This window comes from Silene latifolia, chromosome 8 (assembly GCF_048544455.1).
Source record: "Silene latifolia isolate original U9 population chromosome 8, ASM4854445v1, whole genome shotgun sequence".
Classification (NCBI taxonomy): domain Eukaryota; kingdom Viridiplantae; phylum Streptophyta; class Magnoliopsida; order Caryophyllales; family Caryophyllaceae; genus Silene; species Silene latifolia.
Window position 1 is genome coordinate 40,609,659 of NC_133533.1, and position 24,699 is coordinate 40,634,357.

A 24,699-nucleotide genomic window follows, 5' to 3' on the forward strand; every position below is an offset into this window, starting at 1 on the left:
TGAAGTGCTCAAGCCCCCGCTCAAGTTCCTATTCAAACGGTGTAAAGATTCATTCAAGAGTTATATGAAGACGAAGGCCGTGTAAAGATTAATCAAGCTTGGATGATGACGTAGCCTATACTCGAAGATCTCTTGGAAGATTAGAATAGTATAGGTGATTGTCTCATAATGATAATCAACAATGAGTTTCTTGAATTGGTAAAGTTATAGCTTTGCAGCTATAACATTACTAGTAAAAGAGCTCAATGTTATAGCTCTCCTACTATAACATTGAGATGCTAAGTTTATTATACACGACTTATAATGTTTCAAAAATTGTTTTGAAAATTGTTTAACATTTATTTTAAATGTTTTGATGAAAGTATTTATTTAATTAAGCCCAGTTTAGTGCGGAGTTTGACTATATGTTAAACGTTGGTCAGTAGTCTTGATGGGTCAACTTATGAGTTGGACTATGCTACTGATTAGGGTTTTAACAAAGCCTCTCTTAAAACCTAAATTCTAACCCATATATTGAGCTAGGGTTTGCACGAGTCACGAGGCTTATGAGCCGTGACATCTCGTGTTACCTAGGGTATATTTGATAAAGATTTTATTCTATAATAATATCTTTACATATCTTCTATATCTTACTTAATATATTTGTTTATGATAAAAGATATTCTTGTTTTAGGAAATCTTATCATATCTTAGAATTTATAGTAAAGATAATAATTGAATAGATTATATTCTATCTTTTGGAATATTCTTTATTATCTTTTAAGGCTTTTAGGAAAGAGATAATAGAAGATATGATTTGTTAACATATCTCTTTTATTCGGCCATTAGGGTTTCTATAAACCGAATTTCCTTGCTCTTTCTTTCCTATAAATACTTTGCTATTTACAACATTTAAAGTAGAGACCTTAAGCATAAATATTGATTTCAATTTTACAAAGCAAACCGTGTGTTTTCAAGCAGAAAAACCGATTTGTTATTTTGAAAGGTCGTGTGTTTTAAACTCGTATACTCGTTCTTATTTTTATCGTTATAAGATAATAGTGCTTAGTTTATTTCTTACTTGTTCATTAACGTGAACCTTTGTTAGAATCATTAGTGCTTTCTTATTAGCGTAAGTTAGTCACTCGAGTATTTAACGGTACTCATTGAGTTACAGCTAGAGTTAGTTGTACGAGTTAGGTTAGTAAATTTGTAATCCGTAGAAAGGTACTAAATTTATTAATCGAGAATAGTGGACGTAGGTTTCGACTTGTGAAACTGAACCGCTTCAAAAACCGTGTGTCTCCTCGTTCTTTCGTTTGTTTGTTTATTTCGTGTACATTCATTAGTTGATTAGTTAAAGTTTAATCAATAAACTTTAAAGGGATAATTCACGTGGTGCCCCTGAGGTTTGGCTTAATTCACATGGTACCCCTGCCTTTAGGAATGTGCACATGGTACCCCTGAACTTTTAATTTAGTGCACCATCTACCCTTTTCTTTTTTTCTGTTATAACGCTGTTAACCCACTATCACTAATAGTGTACTATATAGCTCCCTTGTCATCTTTACCTTTCTCCTCACAAAGCACTTCTTATTTTTCCCTCAAAATCTTCCTTTTTTCTTCTGACAACACTCTATTTTTTTAGTCGATCTCCCAAACTGCCTGTCTTCCTTTTCTTATCATTTCTCCACCACAATTATTCAATTTCACGCCATAACAATTCATCCATAATTCCATAAACACCATTAATAACCACCAAATTCACCACCATGGTTCACAGTTCTCGGCCGCGACATCAATCGCCAATTCAACTAATCACCAATTCAACTGCCTCAGCTCACCGATCAAACACCAACCGAGCCACCGTGATTCGAGTCAGTGCACCAGCAACAGTATCTTCATCTCACAATCACCGGCTTAATTAGAGCCACATGCATTCACCATCTCCATCTCCATCTTCAATACTGAACTCGGAATCAAAACCCGAGTCCAATTCACCAACAGCCACCGCACCACCACGACATGTCTCCTCTAATCTGCCCCATCGACAACAATCACTTGAGAGCAGCAACACCTTTCTCCGTCACCACATATTCGCACCACCTAGTTCCTCAAATATAATTCCCAAAATGCCCAGATCCTTCAAATAATTAGTTTCAATAAAAGCAAGAAACCGCCTATTTAATGCAGATTCAGATTGATTGTTCACCATTTTCGCCATTCTTCATCATCATATTTTCCCATTTCATTGGTTCATCATCTGACATTTTCAATAGGAGCATAATTTGTAGTTAAGAGATTACAGGAAAAAAGGGAGAAAAAAATGGACAATGATAAAGAGAAGTAATTTATTGCGAATACCTGTTGTGTGACGATGGTGGTGGATGGTTACAATTGGGGAAGTCTGATAGAAGTAATTGTGGAGATTGCAGGTAAAACGAAGGAAGCTAATATTTTTTTTTGGGAAAGTGAGAGATAGGGAAGTAATTTGTTGTTCATCAATGGTGGTAATTGGTGGGCAGTGGGGAAGTGAGAGAGAGGGAGAGAGTATTGTTTAATGGTTTGTGAGGGAAATGTGGAGGAAAGTAAAGATATGAAGGGGAAAAAGACAAAGAGTTTTAACGCCGTCATAACAGAAAAACCAATAAGGGCAGATGGTACACTTAAATGAAAGTTCAGGGGTACCATCTGCACAAACTTAAACGCAGGGGTACCACGTGAATTAAGCCAAACCTCGGGGGCACCACGTGAATTATCCCAACTTTAAATAATCAATTACATTCATACAATCGAAAAAGCTTTCAAAAGTTTTAAATCCTCAATTCACCCCCCCCCCTCTTGAGTATTTCGGATCGATAGACTCTTCAGTGGCAATACCTGACATATTTGATGCAATCGGATTCCATTGTGGTCCAATAATACCCCAAACGTGTGATTTTTTTTGCCATCATGGGTCCACTCATATGAGGGCCACATTCTCCCTCATGGACTTCTTCCATCACTTTTCGTGCCTGTGAATGATCAAGACAGCGTAGGATTATACCAAGAGGTGTTCTTTTGTATAACTCTCCTTGCATGAGGACGTATTGGGAAGATAGTAAGCGTATAGCGCGTTGTCTCCGCTTGTCCATATCTGGTGGATAGGTGCCATTGAGTTTGAAGTTTAGGATTGCTTGGAACCAAGGTTCCTCTGTGATTTCCTCTTCATCGGTGATTTGGTGCACATAAGCTGGTTCTGACCGTCGTTCGATGCATAAAGGCATTTCTGCCATATTATCCGGCATGTTAATCAAAGATACAAGTTTTGCAAGAGCATCTGCAAATTGATTCTCTTCTCGAGGTAGGTGTAGGTAGGTTACTTGATCGAAGAATTGGGCAACTTGGTCTATTCTGGCTTGATAAGGTGCTAAGCTTTCACTTCGAATTTTCCAAGATCCCGTAATTTGGTTGATGATCAATGATGAATCTCCATGTACTCGAAGATTCTTGATGCCTAAACCTACTGCTGCTTGTAATCCAATGAGGCAAGCTTCGTATTCCGCCGCATTATTCGTCACCTCGAAGTCGAGTTTGACAGATATTGGTGTATGCTCGCCTTCAGGAGAAATGAGCAACACTCCTATTCCAAATCCTCTTAAGTTCGATGCCCCATCAAAATAAAGGTCCCAGGAGTCTACATCTATTTGGAGTATATTCTCATCCAGAAATGACCAGGTGTCTATGGTTTGTGCATCATTGATGGGATTTTCTGCGAAGAACTCGGCAACGGCGCGCCCTTTTATAACTTTAAGAGGTACATACTTGAGGTCGAACTCTGAGAGAATCAAAGTTCATCTTGCTAGGCGTCCATTGAGAACGGGTTTCTCGAAGAGGTATTTGACAGGATCCATTTTGGAGTATATTTTAACGGAGTAGCTAAGTATGTAATGGCGTAGCTTCTTCGTTGCCCACACAAGAGCGAGGCATGTCTTCTCGAGTGGTGTGTATTTGCACTCGTACTCCAAGAACTTCTTACTAAGGTAGTAGATATCTCTTTCTTCTTTTCCTGCGGTTTGGGCTAGCATGGCGCCCATGGCTATTTCAGTTACCGTTAGATATAAACCAAGAGGTTGATCTCGTTGAGGTGGCATGAGCACTGGTGGTTTGGCTAGCATCTCCTTGATTCGGTCGAATGCCTTCTGAGAGTCATTATCCCATATGGTGTGATCTGTTTTCTTTAGCTTCTTGAAGATAGGTTCACAAATCATGGTGTGTTTCGATATGAATCGACTTATGTATTGCACCTTACCGAGGAATCCTCTAACTTCTTTCTCTGTTTGAGGTTGCGGCATTTAGATTAGAGCTTTGATCTTGGATGGGTATATTTCTATCCCTCGTTGGCTAACAACGTCCCCTAAGAGTTTGCCAGATGTTACCCCGAATGCGCATTTCTGAGGGTTGAGCCTCATGTTGTACTTTCGTAGCCTTGAGAAGAATTTGCGAAGGTTCGCAATGTGCCCCTCTCTATCCTTGGACTTGACGATCATGTCATCTACGTATACCTAAACTTCTTTATGCATCATGTCATGTAGAAGCGTAGTTGTGGTGCGTTGATATGTAGCTCCGGCATTGATTAACCCAAACGGCATAACCGTGTAGCAATAGGTGCCCCATTGAGTGACGAAGGCGGTCTTGTGCATGTCCTCTTCGGCCATCTTGATTTGGTTATAACGCGCGTACCCATCCATGAAGGACAATAACGCGTGATCTGCTGTATTTGTCAACCAATATGTCGATGTGTGGTCGAGGAAAGTCATCCTTGGGACTTACTTTGTTTAAGTCTCTAAAATCAACACAAACACGGACTCCCATCCTTTTTGGGTACGGGTACTATGTTTGCAATACTACGGTTTTATGAGTCTCTGGGTACTCTATCGAGTGGGCCTTACTCTGTCGAGTAAGGGTGTGTTACGTTTTAAAACAGTTTCTGACCTGTTGGGTAGTCGATCGAGTAACCTGGATACTCGATCGAGTAGGGGGCACTCGATCGAGTATGTCAGCTACTCGATCGAGTAGCCGGTTTACGGGGGGGTGATTTGTCGGGTTTTGTTAATAATGCGATTTAGTATATAATTACTTCCGTCACTTTCTTAAGACACTTTTACAAACCTAATTGTTTTCAAAAGAGAAAACAATCTACGTTCTTCGCATCAGTCGCATTATTGGCAAATCCCGAAGCTTGGAAGGTCGAATTTCACTTTTCTTTACACCTTTGTGATCCTTGCGTCGAGGGTAAGATCTACGTACTGTTTTTATGGTAATTCGTTAAAGTTAGTTAAACTCTAATTTGGGGATTTGGGGGTTTTGTTGTGTTTCTTGATTGGTAGTAATTGTATGATTGTATGTTAGGAGGAGGATTCGTAGAAGAGGCCTTTTGATAACAGCTGTTGAGATCGTCTGATTGTGTTACTTTCCAGGTAGGGTTTCCCTACTCAGTATTAGTCCCATAATGCGTTGTTGGTGTTTTGTGATCGTTGAATATTATCATACTCGTGTTGTGACAGTTGTTGGATTTGGTTGTTGATAGTAGTTGTGATTGATTGTATCTGTATGTGTTCTTCGTGGCGCGTCCCTGGCTGAGTGGAGTAACTTGCGGGAGTGGCTTCACGCCCATTATTCGCCTTATGTGGAACCCGCCACAGAAGGGATGTGCACATTAAGGAATTTGGGTTTATCGCTCGACGGAGATGAGCGGGGATTAGGTGGGAACGGCTGCGGTCCCCCACTGGCGGCGTGGAGTGACCTATTGCGATGGGCACTCTGGTAGGGCTACACACTTTAGTGTGTAGTCAGTATTGTGGAGTTGGGAGTGAAGTTCAGAGTATATCTGTGATGATTGAGCTATGTTGTTTGTTGTATCGTTGGATTATATAAATTGTGTGATTAGTACTGACCCCGTTTATTGTTTTAAAAACTGTGGTGATCCATTCGGGGATGGTGAGCAGTTGTTGAGCAGGTATGAGTCGAGTTACATGGGATAGCTGGGATGTGCCACCTTCAGATGATAGAGTCTTCCGCTGTAGCATGATTAGTTTATTAAACATTTCGTTTAGTTGAGTAAACAGTTGGTTTTGAGAACATGTAACCGTATTTTGGTATTTGGTTTTGGATTGTATCTTATTCACTAAAGTTATACTATTTAAATGTTGTTTCGTTATTGTCTTATGATTATCATTGCCTCGGGGAACCGAGATGGTAACATCTTTATACCTGGGTGGTCCTGGTAAGGCACTTGGAGTATGGGGGTGTTACAAAATGGTATCAGAGCGACGATCCTGAAACCTGTAACCAATGAATCTAATGAATATAGGGAGTCAATTAAAATGAACCCGGGGTAAAGGTTGTAGGAGCTAATGTAAAGGCTTGGGAGACGTCCTAAAGTCGCGAACTCGCTCTACAATTTTGAACCGGTCACATGGGGGGTATATGTCAAGGTCGTATGTGGTGTTTGTTTGCTTGTATGTGAATGTGACGATATATGTTGTGAATTGATGGATGTTGGGAGTAGAAGATTGATGTGGTGATTGAAAAGTTAGTGAAGTACATATATATATGTTGTTCGTATAAGAAGCATGATGGTTGTTTATTATGTGGCATTTGATAACATGAAGTAGTACAATTGTTGATCATATGAGGAGTTGTGTAGAATTGCATGTTTAGCTATATTATAATGTTGAGTTTATAAAGTTGCACAATATGTTGGGATATGAGAGATAACATGCGGGTAGTATATACGAGTCAGCATGACTCGATCGAGTAGGGGGTACTCAATCGAGTAGGTGAGGTACTCGGTCGAGTGGGTCTGACTCGATCGAGTGGGTATTTGACTTTTTTATAACCAGAATCGTGTTTTTGGGTACTCGATCGAGTACATAGGGCACTCGATCGAGTAGGGGGTCACTCGATCGAGTGGCTGTGCTACTCGGTCGAGTATGTTAGAGATCAGAAGGTCTATTTTGGGTCTGATGTCGGGGCACTCGATCGAGTATAGTGGGCACTCGATCGAGTAGTCTCTACTCAATCGAGTAGGTTTAGGCACTCGATCGAGTGTGTTCTGGGCAGTGTGTTTTCGTGTTTTGGGGTTATGGTGCGTATGTTTATATCTACCCTTTCTTATATAGTTTCAAGATGCCGCCCAAGATAAACGCTTTGTATGCGAGAGCTGAGAACATGAACATCGACGATGTCGTTAAGATGTTGGAGCATCAGGATGCTCTTACGGAGGCCCTAAAGAGAGTGGGAAAGGACAAGGAGGTTGATCACTCTAAGATCAGCCTTTATATAGCGAGGTTTAACCCAAAAGAGTACAAGGGGACCGGGGAGCCTAATCTTCTTGACAACTGGCATCGTGAGATGGAGAACATACTAGACCTTGTACACTGTCCTGATGAGATGAGAGTAGAACAAGCTGCGTTCTACTTGAGGGAAGCGGCTGGTGAATAGTGGGATAAGGTGAAGGTGAGTGCTAGAGAGATGTATACGAAGCAGGGCTTACCTGCTATACCCTGGGAAGAGTTTCGGAGGGCTATGAGGAAAGAGTTTGTACCTGAGCATGTGAGGAGTAAGCTGAGGGAGGAGTTTGATGGGTTTAGGATGACATCTGATATGTCAGTGGCTGAGTACTACAAGCAGTTTAATGAGAAGTCTAGGTATGTTAAGGACATGGGTTTGAGTGAGGAGAACCTAGCGCTGAGATTTGAGAGGGGGTTAACCCCTAAGATCATAGATAAGCTACCCGTGGGAGTCCTTACCGATGTTAAGGAAGCTTATGAGAGGGCTGGGAGAGCTGAGAGGTTGGTGGAGATGGCTCAGGAGGGAGTGGTTGAGAAAAGAAAGGCTGAGAGTGAAGGTGGTGGCCAATCTAGTCACAAGAAAGGCAACCACAACCAGGCTAGAGCGTTTTTTTCTGGGTCAGGGTTCAGTGCTGGGGCTTCCTTTGGGCGTGGTCGTATGAGTGGTAGTGGTAGTTGGGGGATGACCTGCTATGGCTGTGGCGGTGTAGGTCACAAGAGACATGAGTGCACGAGTATACCTGGAGCTTTTCAGAGATCGGCCCAGGGGAGCTATTCTCAGGGACCGGCACAGAGTTATGCGAGCAATAGACCATCTGGGTCATAGTCTAACCGGGGAAGTCAGAGCTATCAGGGTGGAGGTAACCGCAATGGCGGTAATTCTTATCAGAAACCAGCTACGAACAAGAACAACAATCAGGGGTCGGGTGCTAAACCGACCACATCAGCCAGTACTGTCCAGGGAGGTGGACAGAAGACCAGTGGACATCTGTTCATGATGGACAAGAAAGCAGCTGAGGAGGATGCACATGTTATCACTGGTACTTTTCTTGTTAACGATATTCATACCTTTGTTTTGTTTGATTCGGGGGCGTCTCAGTCGTTTGTATCTTCGAGTCATGTTAAACGGTTGGGTTTGAGGGTATATGAGTCTGTAAGTGAGAAAGTTTTTATACCTTCGGGTGAGTCTGTATCATGTGGGAGGTTTTATAGGGATGTATCTATGATAGTTAGGCAGGTTGATCTACCTGTAGACTTGCTAGAGTTTCCTTTTGATGGTTTCGAGATGATAGTCGGGATGGATTGGTTGGGAAAGTATAAAGCTAAGATAGACTGTCATCAAAAGAAAGTGTCTTTGAGAGGTCCTAAGGGTGTTAGCGTGTCTTATCGTGGGTTTGTGGTCAAACCCAAAGTTAAGTTGATTGCAGCTGTGACTTTGAAGTCCTATCTGAGGAAGGGATGCCCTTTGATCTTGTGCCATGTGAGAGATGACCGGATAGAGAGTCCGACAGTTGATCAGATACCAGTGGTTGGTGAGTTTGCAGATGTTTTTCCAGAGGAGATTCCGGGGTTGCCATCGAAGAGGGAGATAGATTTCACGGTTGAGTTGAAATCGGGGACGGGGCCAATCTCTAAGGCACCGTACCGGATGGGTCCTAAAGAGATGGAGGAGCTCAGGAAACAGTTAGATGATCTGATAGAAAAGGGATACATTAGACCTAGTATATCACCGTGGGGAGCACCAGTTCTTTTTGTAAAGAAGAAAGATGGGAGCTTGAGGTTGTGCATAGACTACTGGGAGCTGAACCGAGTGACGGTGAAGAACAAGTATCCTTTGCCAAGGATTGATGACCTGTTTGATCAGTTGAGTGGTGCATCAGTCTTTTCCAAGATTGATTTGAGGTCGGGGTACCATCAGGTGAAGATTAGAGAGGTGGACATACCAAAGACAGCTTTCACGTCGAGGTATGGCCATTATGAGTATGTGGTGATGCCGTTTGGGTTATCTAATGCACCGGCTGTGTTTATGGATTTGATGAACAGAATCTTCAGACAGTGTTTGGACAAGTTTGTAGTGGTGTTTATCGATGACATCTTAGTTTACTCCAAGACTAAGGAGGAGCATGAGGAGCGTCTGAGGATTGTGTTGCAGACCTTAAGGGAGCATGAGTTATATGCTAAGCTGTCTAAGTGTGAGTTCTGGTTAGAGAAAGTTGCTTTTCTGGGGCATGTGATCTCTAAGGATGGGGTAGCTGTGGATCCGGCAAAGATTGAGGCAGTGACAAAGTGGGAAGCACCAAAGAATGTTGCTGAGATCAGGAGTTTCTTGGGTTTAGCTGGATACTATAGACGGTTCGTAAAAGATTTCTCCAAGATTGCTAGACCTATGACAACTTTGATGAGGAAAGAGAACAGGTTTCGTTGGGATGAGAGTTGTGAGACGGCGTTCCAAACATTAAAGGAGCGTTTGACCACAGCTCCTATCTTAGCATTGCCTGAAGGGATCGAGAACTTTGAGGTTTATACAGATGCCTCAAAGAATGGGTTGGGATGTGTGTTGATGGAGAACGGTAGAGTGATTGCCTATGCTTCTAGGCAATTGAAGCCTTATGAGGAGAACTATCCTACACATGATCTGGAGTTGGGTGCAGTGGTGTTTGCTCTCAAGATTTGGAGACATTACCTTTATGGGGCGACCTTTAAGGTATTTTCGGATCACAAGAGTCTCAAGTACATCTTCACTCAAAAGGAGTTGAACATGAGACGGAGGAGGTGGATGGAGCTGATTGGCGATTATGACATGGATATTATCTACCATGAAGGGAAAGCCAATGTTGTTGCAGATGCTTTGAGTAGGAAGAGTGTACATTCTTTGTGCACAGCTTTATCTTTGATGAGGTTGAGAGATGAGGTGGGGAGGTTTGGGATACATATGATGCAGAGAGGGGATGCCATGGGAGATTTGACAGTGCAGCCTGATCTTTATGATGATATTCGAGGTAAACAGGCATTGGATCCTAAGATGGTTGAGTGGAGAGCTGGAGTAGAGAAAGGGACAGTGTCTCGGTTCTCTATTCATACAGATGGTAGTTTGAGGTTTGATGGTAGGTGGTGTGTCCCTAATGATGAGGAGCTGAAAAAGACAATCATGACAGAGGCACATTGTACACCATATTCAGTACATCCAGGTGGTGACAAGCTGTACAAGGATTTAAAGAACACGTTTTGGTGGCCTGGGATGAAGAAAGAAACAGCTGAGTTTGTGGCCCGTTGTTTGACATGCCTGAGAGTTAAAGGGGAACAGCGACGACCACAAGGTAAGATTCAGTCTTTAGAGGTACCTGAGTGGAAGTGGGAATCCATTTCTATGGATTTTATCGTGGGTTTATAGAAGAGTCAACAGGGTAACAATATGATATGGGTAATAGTGGATCGACTGACCAAGTCAGCTCATTTTGTGCCAATGAAAGATACATGGACTAAGGCACAATTAGCTATGGCTTATCGGAAGAATGTGCTAAAGTTACACGGAGTCCCTAAGGACATAGTATCTGACAGAGATGCGAGATTTATCTCAAGGTTTTGGAAAGAGTTGCAGGAATCTTTGGGAACAACTTTGAAGATGAGTACAACATTTCATTCTGCGACAGACGGTCAGACTGAGAGAACGATCAAGACTCTTGAGGATATGTTACGAGCTTGTGTGATGGACTTTGGTGGTAGCTGGGAACAGAGGTTAATTTTGATAGAGTTTTCTTACAACAACAGCTATCACACTAGTATTGGTATGGCACCGTTCGAGGCCTTATATAGGAGGAGATGTAGGAGCCCGATTTGTTGGGACGACAGTGCTGAGGCAGTGGTTCTAGGACCAGAGATGGTACATGAGATGGTTGAGCAGATTAAGATGATCAGGGAACGGATGAGAGCGGCTCAGGATAGGTAAAAGAGTTATGCAGATCTACATCGCCGGGATATAGAGTTTCAGGTTGGGGATAAGGTTCTTCTGAAAGTGTCTCCTATGCGTGGGGTTATGAGATTTGGGAAGAAAGGCAAGCTGAGTCAGACGTTCATAGGGCCTTATGAGATCTTAGAGCGGGTTGGAGAGGTTGCATATCGTCTGGCTTTACTAGCTGCGTTGGAGAGAGTGCATAATGTGTTTCACGTATCTCAGCTGCGGAAGTTTGTGAGTGATCCGTCACATGTGTTAGAGGCAGAGAGCTTAGAGCTAGATGAGTCCTTGTCATATCTTGAGGTGCCTAAGCAGATCTTTGACCGGAAGGTTAGGAAGACTAGGAGTGGTGAGACAGTGTTGCTTAAGATCCTTTGGTCTAACCACGAGTCTGAGGAAGCTACGTGGGAGGCAGAGGAGGCCATGAGAGAGCGTTACCCTTTCCTTTTTTATCAGGTATGTATGGTTACGGGGACGTAACCTTGTTTCTTTTAGGGGGGTAGGAGATGATCGCGAAGAGTTTTTAAGAGCTTTTTATACCTTTTTATGTTGTGTCGGTATGTTTGTTTTGGTTGATTCGGGTTGAGTTTGGGTTAGTAACATGCTTTATGTTGAGTTTTGTTTTGGTTGTTGAGTCGGGAGTGTAGGAGTGTGTGTGTTTGTTTTGTGGTGGCTTGAACTTCGGGGACGAAGTTCTTTTTAAGGAGGGAAGACTGTAATACTACGGTTTTATGAGTCTGTGGGTACTCTATCGAGTGGGCCTTACTCTGTCGAGTAAGGGTGTCTTGCGTTTTAAAACAATTTCTGACCTGTTGGGTACTCGATCGAGTAACCTGGATACTCGATCGAGTAGGGGGCACTCGATCGAGTATGTCAGCTACTCGATCGAGTAGCCGGTTTACGGGGGGGGGGGGGTGATTTGTCGGGTTTTGTTAATAATGCGATTTAGTATATAATTACTTCCGTCACTTTCTTAAGACACTTTTACAAACCTAATTGCTTTCAAAAGAGAAAACAATCTACGTTCTTCGCATCAATCGCATTATTGGAAAATCCCGGAGCTTGGAAGGTCGGATTTCACTTTTCTTTGCACCTTTGTGATCCTTGCGTCGAGGGTAAGATCTACGTACTGTTTTTATGGTAATTCGTTAAAGTTAGTTAAACCCTAATTTGGGGATTTGGGGGTTTGGTTGTGTTTCTTGATTGGTAGTAATTGTATGATTGTATGTTAGGAGGAGGATTCGTAGAAGAGGCCTTTTGATAACAGCTGTTGAGATCGTCTGATTGTGTTGCTTTCAAGGTAGGGTTTCCCTACTCAGTATTAGTCCCATAATGCGTTGTTGGTGTTTTGTGATCGTTGAATATTATCATACTCGTGTTGTGACAATTGTTGGATTTGGTTGTTGATAGTAGTTGTGATTGATTGTATCTGTCTGTGTTCTTCGTGGCGCGTCCGTGGCTGAGTGGAGTCACTTGCGGGAGTGGCTTCACGCCCATTATTCGCCTTCTGTGGAACCCGCCACAGAAGGGATGTGCACATTAAGGAATTTGGGTTTATCGCTCGACGTAGATGAGCGTGGATTACGTGGTAACGGCTGCGGTCCCCCACTGGCGGCGTGGAATGACCTGTTGCGATGGGCACTCTAGCAGGGCTACACACTTTAGTGTGTAGTCAGTATTGTGGAGTTGGGAGTGAAGTTCAGAGTGTATCTGTGATGATTGAGCTGTGTTGTTTGTTGTATCGTTGGATTATATAAATTGTGTGATTAGTACTGACCCCGTTTATTGTTTTAAAAACTGTGGTGATCCATTCGGGGATGGTGAGCAGTTGTTGAGCAGGTATGAGTCGAGTTACATGGGATAGCTGGGATGTGCCACCTTCAGATGATAGAGTCTTCCGCTGTAGCATGATTAGTTTATTAAACATTTCGTTTAGTTGAGTAAACAGTTGGTTTTGAGAACATGTAACCGTATTTTGGTATTTGGTTTTGGATTGTATCTTATTCACTAAAGTTATACTATTTAAATGTTGTTTCGTTATTGTCTTATGATTATCATTGCCTCGGGGAACCGAGATGGTAACATCTTTATACCTGGGTGGTCCTGGTAAGGCACTTGGAGTATGGGGGTGTGACAATGTGAGCTACCCAGTCTGAGTACTCAAAAACCTTGATGAACCCGGCTTTGAATTGCTTATCGACTTCTTATTTGATCTTAAGAGCACTGTAACACCCCCATACTCCAAGTGCCTTACCAGGACCACTCAGGTATGAAGACATTACCATCTCGGTTGCCCGAGGTATGATAATCAAACAACAACAATAAAGAAACAACATTTATTATCAATAGTTTAGTGAATGAATACAATCCTTGAAACCAAACTGAAAGCACGATACATTATTCCAAACTGTCTATTCTAACTGAAATGTAAATAACTAAGGCTACAGCGGAAGACTCCTATCATCATGTCGTGGCATCCCGGCCTATCCCAAGACTCATCTCAATACCTGCTCAATATCTGCTCACCATCCCCGAATGGATCACCGCAGGTTTACAAAACAACACCGGGGTCAGTACTAATCACACAATCAATATAGATGACAATAATAGACAAACATACAGCTAAACTGCCACATACACACACACACACACCACCAACTCCCATCATCTCAATCCCGATCGTCCACCGGACCACCACGCCAATGGGGGACCGCAGCCGTTCCCACCTAAGCCCCGCTCATCATACCGAGCGATAACCCCGTCCATTAATGTGCACATCCCCTTCCGTGGCGGGTTCCACGAAGGGCGAAACTAGGCGTGAAGTCACTCCCGCAAGTGACCCCACTCGGTAGAGAACGCATCTCGAGAACCATAGACAACCAATCACAATCACAACCACAATCACAATCATCATATCAAACAACTAACTACAGCACAACACCAATATCCCATTATGGGACTAATACTGAGTAGGAAATCCTACCTGGAAAGCACAACAAGCAGACGGTATCTACAGCTGTATCAAAAGGCCTCTTCTACGAACCCTCCTCCTATCATATAACACACATAGGCCATACATCACATACTACACATAAAAACCCCCAATTCCTAAATTAGGGTTTAACCAAACTTAACTAAGCATTATAAAAATTATGTTAAAAGCTTACCCTTGACGCAAGGAACTCAACGACACGAACAACGACAAGAACTGACCGTCTGAACTCCGGGAATTGCTAAGAATGCGATTAGGAAGATGAACTGACTGCTTTCTCTCTTAAACAGGGTTTTAGGTTTTGCAAAAGTGATTTAAAACAATGACGATTATGTTTAAATACCTTAATCGCATAATTAACAAAACCCGAGAAATCTCCCCGTAAAACCGGACACTCGATCGAGTGCCCAAGGTACTCGATCGAGTACCCCCTTACTCGATCGAGTGCCCCAGCTACTCGATCGAGTGCCCAACAGGTCAGAAACTATTTTATTTCGCCACTTGCCCTTACTCGACAGAGTAAGGGCCTACTCGATAGAGTACCTAAAGACTTATAAATACGGAGTATTACAGTCTTCCCTCCTTAAAAGAACTTCGTCCCCGAAGTTCAACCCATACATAAAAACAACCATACTAGCTCGACCAAGACACAACAACCTAACTAAGAACTCAAGAACTCGACCAAACATAAAACATGAACTTTTAACACCCACTCCACCAACTATGTTTACTTCCCTAACATGACTCACGCTATCGTATCCACCACATATATATCTCTCACGACACCAACTCCATACATAACCAACTACCATCCTCTAACGCTGCTAGCTCCATAATATCATCCACTATCAAATCCAAAATCAAGACACTCATAGACATCAAACGAAATGTTACATTCTACCACCCTTAAAAGGAACTTCGTCCTCGAAGTTTACTCACACTCATAATCTCATCATCCAACTGTCAACACTATCGAAGTATTCTCGCATTCCTAACATTGAACTACTACAAGCACGTCCATGACCTTTTAACACTATCAACCACAACAAATACAAATCCATACCTTATGCTACACCAATACTCTACTTCCACATATACTACCATATGTACAACCATCAAAATCTCTTTTATCGCATCCTACTCCTCTTAAGATAAATGTTACGTCCTCGTAACTCATTAATACTAAATCCTAGATATATCTTTTCATTATCCTCATCACCACCGCATGTCAAAGATAACCACCTAGAACCTAAACACTCGCCATGCACATATCCAAGGCTCTCTTACTTAAACAACTCTCATACTTCACTTCACTCGTCACACCACCTAACCTATACCACAAAATCCTTAACTTAATCCAAAACTTCACTTGTTCCCTATTACCGCAACATGACACACCTCTCTATATAAACTACATAAAACTCTTATCGTCAAAAGCATAACTCACGATCCACACTTGTTACGTACACTCACTCTAGATCCTCAAGTTCCTTTCTTTCATTACCGCAAAACTCATACATAACTTAATATGACACTAATTCCCTCAACACCCTACACTCACTGTCCCAACAAAAGATTATGAACTACCTGCCGCTTTCAGATCATTACAACACATGTTCCACGAATCATTTTCCATTACCATGTCTACTAAAGCCTTATCTAGAACAAGATCAAAATTACTGTAACAACCTCTCACAACCGTGTCCCATCAATAGAACATCACTATACCATGACAACAACGAAAACATATTCAACTCTATTTCATATCATACTCTATCTCATTCTTAACTTAACCTGGTAAAGAAAACATCAATAAGCAAGACAACTGTCTACATGTTCAACCAAAACTCACAAAGAACAATAGCAAACAAAACAACAATCTATGTATAACTGGTATGCACTTTCGAAAACTCGTATCATAATCATCCCGCCTACTCCACCACAACCGGTGACGGCATCACAACACCGCCACCAACAGCCACACCGTAGTGCGAAAATACCCGCATCACAACACTAAATATCGTGCCCGGATCACCACCCGAGGCACCACAACCACATCGATAGACATCACAACTACATACAATTCCATAAATACTGACTCGGAAATAACCTTTCGGACAAGAAAACTTACTCAAATCCACTTTACTCAATCACAACGCAACATATTATATGAATAAACAGATAAGCATCTCATGAACATCATCTCTACCATTTCACGGAATACACATGTGTTATTAATACACATAAAATTATAACTAGCCATGTCAAATTAATCAAATTATTACCTTTTTGGATATCATTCAATTAAATTACCGTGTCCAACATATATATTACAGAACATTCATAAAACAACTTTATAATTATCACACCATACCACTTCTTGTGAGGTCAGAACCTCACACAAACATTTACACATATCATAGACCCGTAATCACAACCAACTAGTCAATCCTGACCACGTAAGTTACCACTCGATGAAGGTTACCTGTCGCCCGAGTTTAACTCATATGCCCCTCGTAACATATTCCCCCATTCGCACAACCATCACTTCCTGCCAAATATAACCATACCTTTACTATTCAACTATTAGCATCCGCCTCATCTAAACACATCTTATACCCTCTCACAATCATACACAACAATCAGGTCCCTACCAAATCAACCTCTTTAGAATTGCTACCTTTCTAATATACCATCACTCTTAACCACTAGTGACAACACCACAATACCACCACTACTCGTATATCAAACCTCTTACACTTATATCAAAATAACACGATTTTTCTCCTATCTTTGGTTATCATTCCAAATAACGAACATCAAACCCATCCACAAAATTACCTCAACATTATTCCCAATACTATCTTATTTGTGTTGTCATCCAACTCTCCACCAAATACCTCGTATCGTGCTAATACTCCACCAACTTCTTGCTCCCTTAATTCCTCGAAACTCATTATCAATAATGTTGTCCTGAAACTCCTATATAACCTTTAGCTAACATCCTCGTGACGCTATCACACATTTCAATGATTCCTTACCTTTATATCACATAACTCCGGTGAATATTTTCCTCAGCTTACTTTTATCCTTCTTTTCTCTTTACACTCAATAATACCAATTAATAGTTCAACTCCTTATTCCTTCTAGCTAACTCTTTAGAAATCCAGTTACCCCTTCGTTGCTCCAAAACTCAAATTCCATTATTTTCTACCGACATCATCTCACTCTTTCTTACCATGGATCTTCTCTTATTATGCTATCACTCACACTTGCCACTAATCTATCCATAGAATCAACGTTTAATGTTCAAACAATTGCATCTCCCTTTTTACATCTCTAGAAATCAGAATTCATTTAATACCGTTAATTACCCAAGAAAATCACACAGTAGTTTCGTCTCTCTTAATAAACCAAATCTCCCAAACTCACTCACTGTGTGCAAATCTACCTCGCGACATGTCTCCATAAAGTTCACTGTTTACCACTCTTCTCAACCCCCTTTAAAACGAACTTTCACTACATATATCCATAACCTACACGACTCCTAACCATCTCCCTCCATAATTCTTTACACATCTCAAGCTGTCATCATTTGCGTCCCTCATTTCAATCTTTTCATTCTCACGTTCCATAAACTCACATCATCCCTTGCCCACATTCATTTACTTTTACATTACTCAACATACAAACATATCGCTCATCTCATCTCACAAAACATGCTCTATGTCTCAATTAAGCCATAACGATCTTTCTTTTCTTTTTCCACTATCTATCACAACCACATATAGCTCATCTCCTCCCACCAAACTCATGCTCACCAAAAGGTGCCACTCACCACCCCATAGGATGGGGTAACTTACGTATCAAGACCAACATACATGTAAAACAATGCATAAAGAAGCAAAATAACCACTTTGAATTAAACATAATACGCAACGAAGTCAAAAGATAAGCATATGACCCAAAACAGGGGTCACTAGATCGAGTACAGTCCACTCGATCGAGTAAGGGACTTACTCGATCGAGTAGGTCAAGATCAGAAGCACGTAAAACAAATCACGAGGGCTACTCGATCGAGTAACTAACATACTCGATCGAGTGCCCCCTGACTCGATCGAGTACCAAGGATACTCGATCGAGTACCCCAATTCTCAAGATGTCCGTTTTCGTAAAAACAGTCATAACTCACTCATTTCTTGGTCGTTTTGGGCGTGTGACCTATCGTTAGAATCGTAAAAGAACAAGCTATCACCTCCAATAGGAATCACATCAAAATCATTTATGAATCTCAAGTTATAACAGTTTAAAGACAACCTCTTTATAAACGAAAAACACAACTATTGATTTTTACTTCCCAAACGACTTAAACAACAACCAAGCAAACAAAACCAGTCCAAAACTCATAAAACCAGTATTCATAATCATATGTTACTATTTTCAAAAATCAAGCAACAACATTCATCATGCACATAGGTTATTTAACTTGTCAATCACGATTTACCCACATGCTTTTATTTTATAACTTTACGTACACAATAACATAATATACGACATAAAATCCCCTATTCACATGTTACTAACATCGCAATATTATACAATCCATTACCCACATAAACATGCTCCACATATGAATTTCATATTCTTATGCAATTACTTACTTAATCTCTTCCAACTAATTCATCAATTACAGCTACACACTTCTTACAACATATACCCATGAACAATCGTGGACAAGTACATAAACTTATCATACAACTCTATGCAAACAAAATATACGTATACAACACAACATTTCTATTCACATGTTATTATTATGTCACATTATGAATCATCCATCATGTTTCTCATTCCAACCACAGTTCTATATATCTCATCAATCTTTCTTTCACATTCTCAACGTTCTACTCCAAACATCCAACAATTACACATACTTCATCACATCCACACACAAGCTATCAAACAACGCATACGACCTTGACATACTCCCTCCCATGTGACCGGTTCAAAATTGTAGGGCGAGTTCGCGGCTTCAGGACGTCTCCCAAGCCTTTGCATTAGCTCCTACAACCTTTACCCCGGGTTCATTTTAATTGACTCCCTATATTCATTGGATTTATTGGTTACAGGTTTCAGGATCGTCGCTCTGATACCATTTGTAACACCCCCATACTCCAAGTGCCTTACCAGGACCACTCAGGTATGAAGACATTACCATCTCGGTTGCCCGAGGTATGATAATCAAACAACAACAATAAAGAAACAACATTTATTATCAATAGTTTAGTGAATGAATACAATCCTTGAAACCAAACTGAAAGCACGATACATTATTCCAAACTGTCTATTCTAACTGAAATGTAAATAACTAAGGCTACAGCGGAAGACTCCTATCATCATGTCGTGGCATCCCAGCTATCCCAGTACTCATCTCAATACCTGCTCAATATCTGCTCACCATCCCCGAATGGATCACCGCAGGTTTACAAAACAACACCGGGGTCAGTACTAATCACACAATCAATATAGATGACAATAATAGACAAACATACAGCTAAACTGCCACATACACACACACACACACCACCAACTCCCATCATCTCAATCCTGACTGTCCACTGGACCAGCCCTGCCAGTGGGGGACCGCAGCCGTTCCCACCTAAGCCCCGCTCATCATATCGAGCGATAACCCTGTCCATTAATGTGCACATCCCCTTCCGTGGCGGGTTCCACGAAGGGCGAAACTAGGGCGTGAAGTCACTCCCGCAAGTGACCCCACTCAGCCGAGAACGCATCTCGAGAACCATAGACAACCAATCACAATCACAACCACAATCACAATCATCATATCAAACAACTAACTACAGCACAACACCAATATCCCATTATGGGACTAATACTGAGTAGGAAATCCTACCTGGAAAGCACAACAAGCAGACGGTATCTACAGCTGTATCAAAAGGCCTCTTCTACGAACCCTCCTCCTATCATATAACACACATAGGCCATACATCACATACTACACATAAAAACCCCCAATTCCTAAATTAGGGTTTAACCAAACTTAACTAAGCATTATAAAAATTATGTTAAAAGCTTACCCTTGACGCAAGGAACTCAACGACACGAACAACGACAAGAACTGACCGTCTGAACTCCGGAATTGCTAAGAATGCGATTAGGAAGATGAACGATCGCTTTCTCTCTTAAACAGGGTTTTAGGTTTTGCAAAAGTGATTTAAAACAATGACGATTATGTTTAAATACCTTAATCGCATAATTAACAAAACCCGAGAAATCTCCCCGTAAAACCGGACACTCGATCGAGTGCCCAAGGTACTCGATCGAGTACCCCCTTACTCGATCGAGTGCCCCAGCTACTCGATCGAGTGCCCCAGCTACTCGATCGAGTGCCCAACAGGTCAGAAACTATTTTATTTCGCCACTTGCCCTTACTCGACAGAGTAAGGGCCTACTCGATAGAGTACCTAAAGACTTATAAATACGGAGTATTACAAGCACATTCTGTCCTCATTCGACGAAGCTTCTGTTTTACGGGTTTGAAACCTGGTTTGATTGGGATTCTATGTTCTGCAATATCCCTGTCGATCCCTGGCATGTCTTTGTAGGACCAAGCAAAAACGTCTTTGAACTCGTGTAGGAGGTCTATGAAACTGGCCCTTTCGGTAGAGCTCAAGGTCGTCCCTATCATAAGTTCTTGGGGTTCTAGTTCGGTTCCTATATTGATGGGTTCAGTGTTTTCTATTACTGGTCCCCCTTCCCCCTCTTGTAGTATTTCTTTCGCTATGTAGGGAGGTATTTCGATCGAGTCTGGGTCTGGGTCATCCTCAGTATCATCGTAAACAGAATAGCATTCAGAATAACACGAAGAGTAAGCAGAACCTGATTTATTCGTATTAAAGTTTGAGAAACGTTGAAACAAAGAAGTCATCTGATCAGTAGTCAGTGGCGGTAGAGGGACAGCCGTTGGGGCATTTCCCGAACTACTGTTACTACTTGATGCTAGGCTAGGAGAAACAAGGGGAATGGGAGTGACGACAGGAGGAGACTCTCTAGGGACTTCTCTAGACTCCGACTCTGACTCCGACTCTGACTCTGACTCGAATTCATCGTCTTCTGGTTCTCTTTTAAACATCTCTCCTTCTCCAGTGGTGAGCTTGAAGAGTCTTCCTTGGTTGTTTGTCCACTTGATCGACTTTCTCCATCCTTTTTGCTGATTTGTGTTAGTTTCTGTGGTCCCCACTATGGCAATGATCTCATCTATGATGCTTTTGGCGCTTTTGATTAAGGGAAGATCTTGGAGGTAAACATCTTCCTCGCTATCTGTCCATATCCCGTTGATTGCCTCCTCTTCTGGGGAGATAAGATGTGAGAAATCCAAGGTGGATTCGTCACTGATATTGACTGGATAGTGTTCAGTGAGATACTCATCTTCATCATCGTCGGCCCATACTTCATTGATAGTAGCAAGTTCCCTCATCCTTATGATCTCGGCCTCCAATTGGATAATTTGGTCGATTAGTTCATCAACCACGGCTACTACTTCTTGCATTGTAGCATTTTGAGAGAAAATTAGTGGCGCGCGTTCTTTAGGTGTTGCATTGGGATCACGCAGGGTTACCACTACGCTTTCCAATTCCGAGACTTGCCTATTCACACTTCTTGCCAATGCGATGAAATCGGTGATGGTTGGGGAAATGGTGGAGTAGTTCCCTTTATTCTCTATTGCATGAATTTCATCTTCGAGTGGAGAAATGAGGTGTGAACAATCTAGGGTAGATTCTTCACTTGTAATCACCAGAATTCCAAGAGGATTCTGAGTGTTATTGGGCTAACCTCCAGGCGGTATTGGTAGGTGTTAGGCCCAGTTTAGCCTGGTCTGACCATAACCTGGCCCGACTCAACAAGGCTGATTGATCAAGACAAGAACCGGACAAATCTGACCACTATTTAGCTGCTGAAGAATATTGTGGCAAGAAGACTATTAATTCCTGGAAAAGAAGCCTGATAGTCAGTATATCATAGCTTGGCGGAGTACTAAAAACAAATGGATTAAGCGGATAAACAAGAAATGCGATTGTATAAGCCAGATAACCATGCCCTATTCTCAAGGAAGAGCAAGTCCAAACCTAAAACTATCTAATCCATGAATCTGGACGGAAAGAAGAGAAAAAGCTAAGGATTGGTTGAGTTGAGAACGGGTCAAGCGAACTAATAGGAAGCATGCCCTATTATTCCGGCAACAACTCCTACCTTTGGGGAGAACGTTATACATTTATAACGTTATTCATTGTAACGTTGGGAGGAGGGTAGAGAACTATAAATAAGAGAATTTAACAATTGTAAAGGATATTCATTATCAATCAATCTTATCTATACTTTATCTATTTATTCTTGAGCATTCGGATATTCATACAATATTGCGCAGTCTATCAAAATAATAACAACATTATACTTTATACTTATTTCTTTCTTTATCATTTATTTACACTATTCTAATCTTATAGAACTAGATACCCCGATCACTACATAACTAAGCCGGATCCCTTCAGAAAATCCGCTAAAACAATTGGCGCCCACCGTGGGGCATCTAGTTCTTCAAACCAATAAAATTCTCCTTATTATCTTTCAATTAATATTCACACACAAAAAAATGGTGGAACTCACCGCTGAACAACAATTAGCTACCGGCTGCTCCAAAATCAAGGAATTGGAAACAATCCAAGAGAAAGCGGCTCAGTGAAGCAAATCAATAGGCTCAAGGAATCGAGTCTAGCCTAAAGAAGAAATTGGAAAATCAGGCTTCGGGCTCCAAGACCAGATTCGAACCAGGAACCCCATTCTCATCCATCATCAAAAACATAGACTTCTCTAATTTTGGAACCCCTGAGAAGGATACATTATCCGCACTCCAACCATTCCCAATGATGAGACAAACAAAAACCGAAGCCGCAATAATGATAGCTATGCTTCAGAAATCCAAAAACTCCACAACAAAATAGAAAATATACCCTGAGTACCGCACTCGTGGTCAAGTAGAAATTGACTTTGCGGATTCACCCTTTGCGGATGAAATTGCAAAGATTGATCTCGCCCAAGAAATTTACTTGTCCCATCCATGAGAACTTATGATGGAACTTCGATTCACAAAATCATGTTGCCATATTTAAACAAAAATGTTGGCGCCTCAATACCCAGTGAACTCGTGGCAAGTATGTATGTGCAAAGGCTTTGGCACAACCCCGACCGGAGCAAAGATTACGTGGTTCATCAATCTACCAAATGGAGGTATCAAGAATTTTGCAGAATTGATCAATGCCTTCAACCAACAATTCGCAAGTAGCGAGAGATATGGCCAAGAGACCCAAAGAACTGCTCAGGGTAAAACAACTTCCTGAAGAATCTCTCAAAGAATTCCCGGCCAGATTTGTCAAAGAAAAGGTGGCCATCCCCGGATGCGATGAAGAAACAAAGAGAGAAGCATTCAGACAAGGAGTCCTCGCTGACAGGTGACATCTATGCGGATCTAACCAAGAAAGCATGTCCAACCTTTGCCACGTCCAATCCATCGCCTTAGAGCATGTCGAGTTAGAAGAAGATCTCAACTTCAGGACGAACTCATCCGGAGGAAAGCAAGGCTATGGACACACCAACAGAAAAGTTCATACCAGAAAGGAGGCAATCCTAGATCAAAGACCCTATTCCAGCCCGAACGATCCAAGTCAATATGACACAAGAGCATAAAGGTAACCTTTCTAGCCTCCCAACTATTCCCGAATATAACTTCTCTATTAATACTGCGCAGATTAATCAAACGCCTGGAAAACCTGGGAGATACAATCAGATGGCCAAAGAAATCCGACAACCCCAGGAAAGATCCAACAAGATGGTGTGACTTCCATCAAGACATCGGACACACCACGAAGAATGCATTCACTTTCGAAACAAGTGGCATATCTTCTAAAGAAAGGCTACTTGAAAGATATAATCCAGCAGTCAAAGAATAAAGATGAAGGACAAAATAAGAGAGACCCAGGAAGCAGCAGAGATCCTCCTCCTCCTCCTCCCATCTATGAAGTCAAATTCATAAATGGAGGATCAGAAATCTGTGGTCTGACCAGCTCTGCAGCCAAGAGGATATCCAGGGAATCCAGACTTCAACCTCCTCCCAAGCCCGTGTCATTGCCTGCTATCACCTTTGATGACTCGGATCTGCAAGGAATATCAGGTCTACACCATGACAGCCTGGTAATCACAATGCAAATCGGCACAGCCAAAGTATCAAGAATCCTGATAGATGGAGGAAGCTCAATCAACCTGGTGATGCTTGACGTCCTTAAAGCTATGAAGATAGACGAAAGCAAGATCATAAAGAAATCCAGCGTCCTGGTTGGATTCAGTGGAGAAACAAAAAACACCCT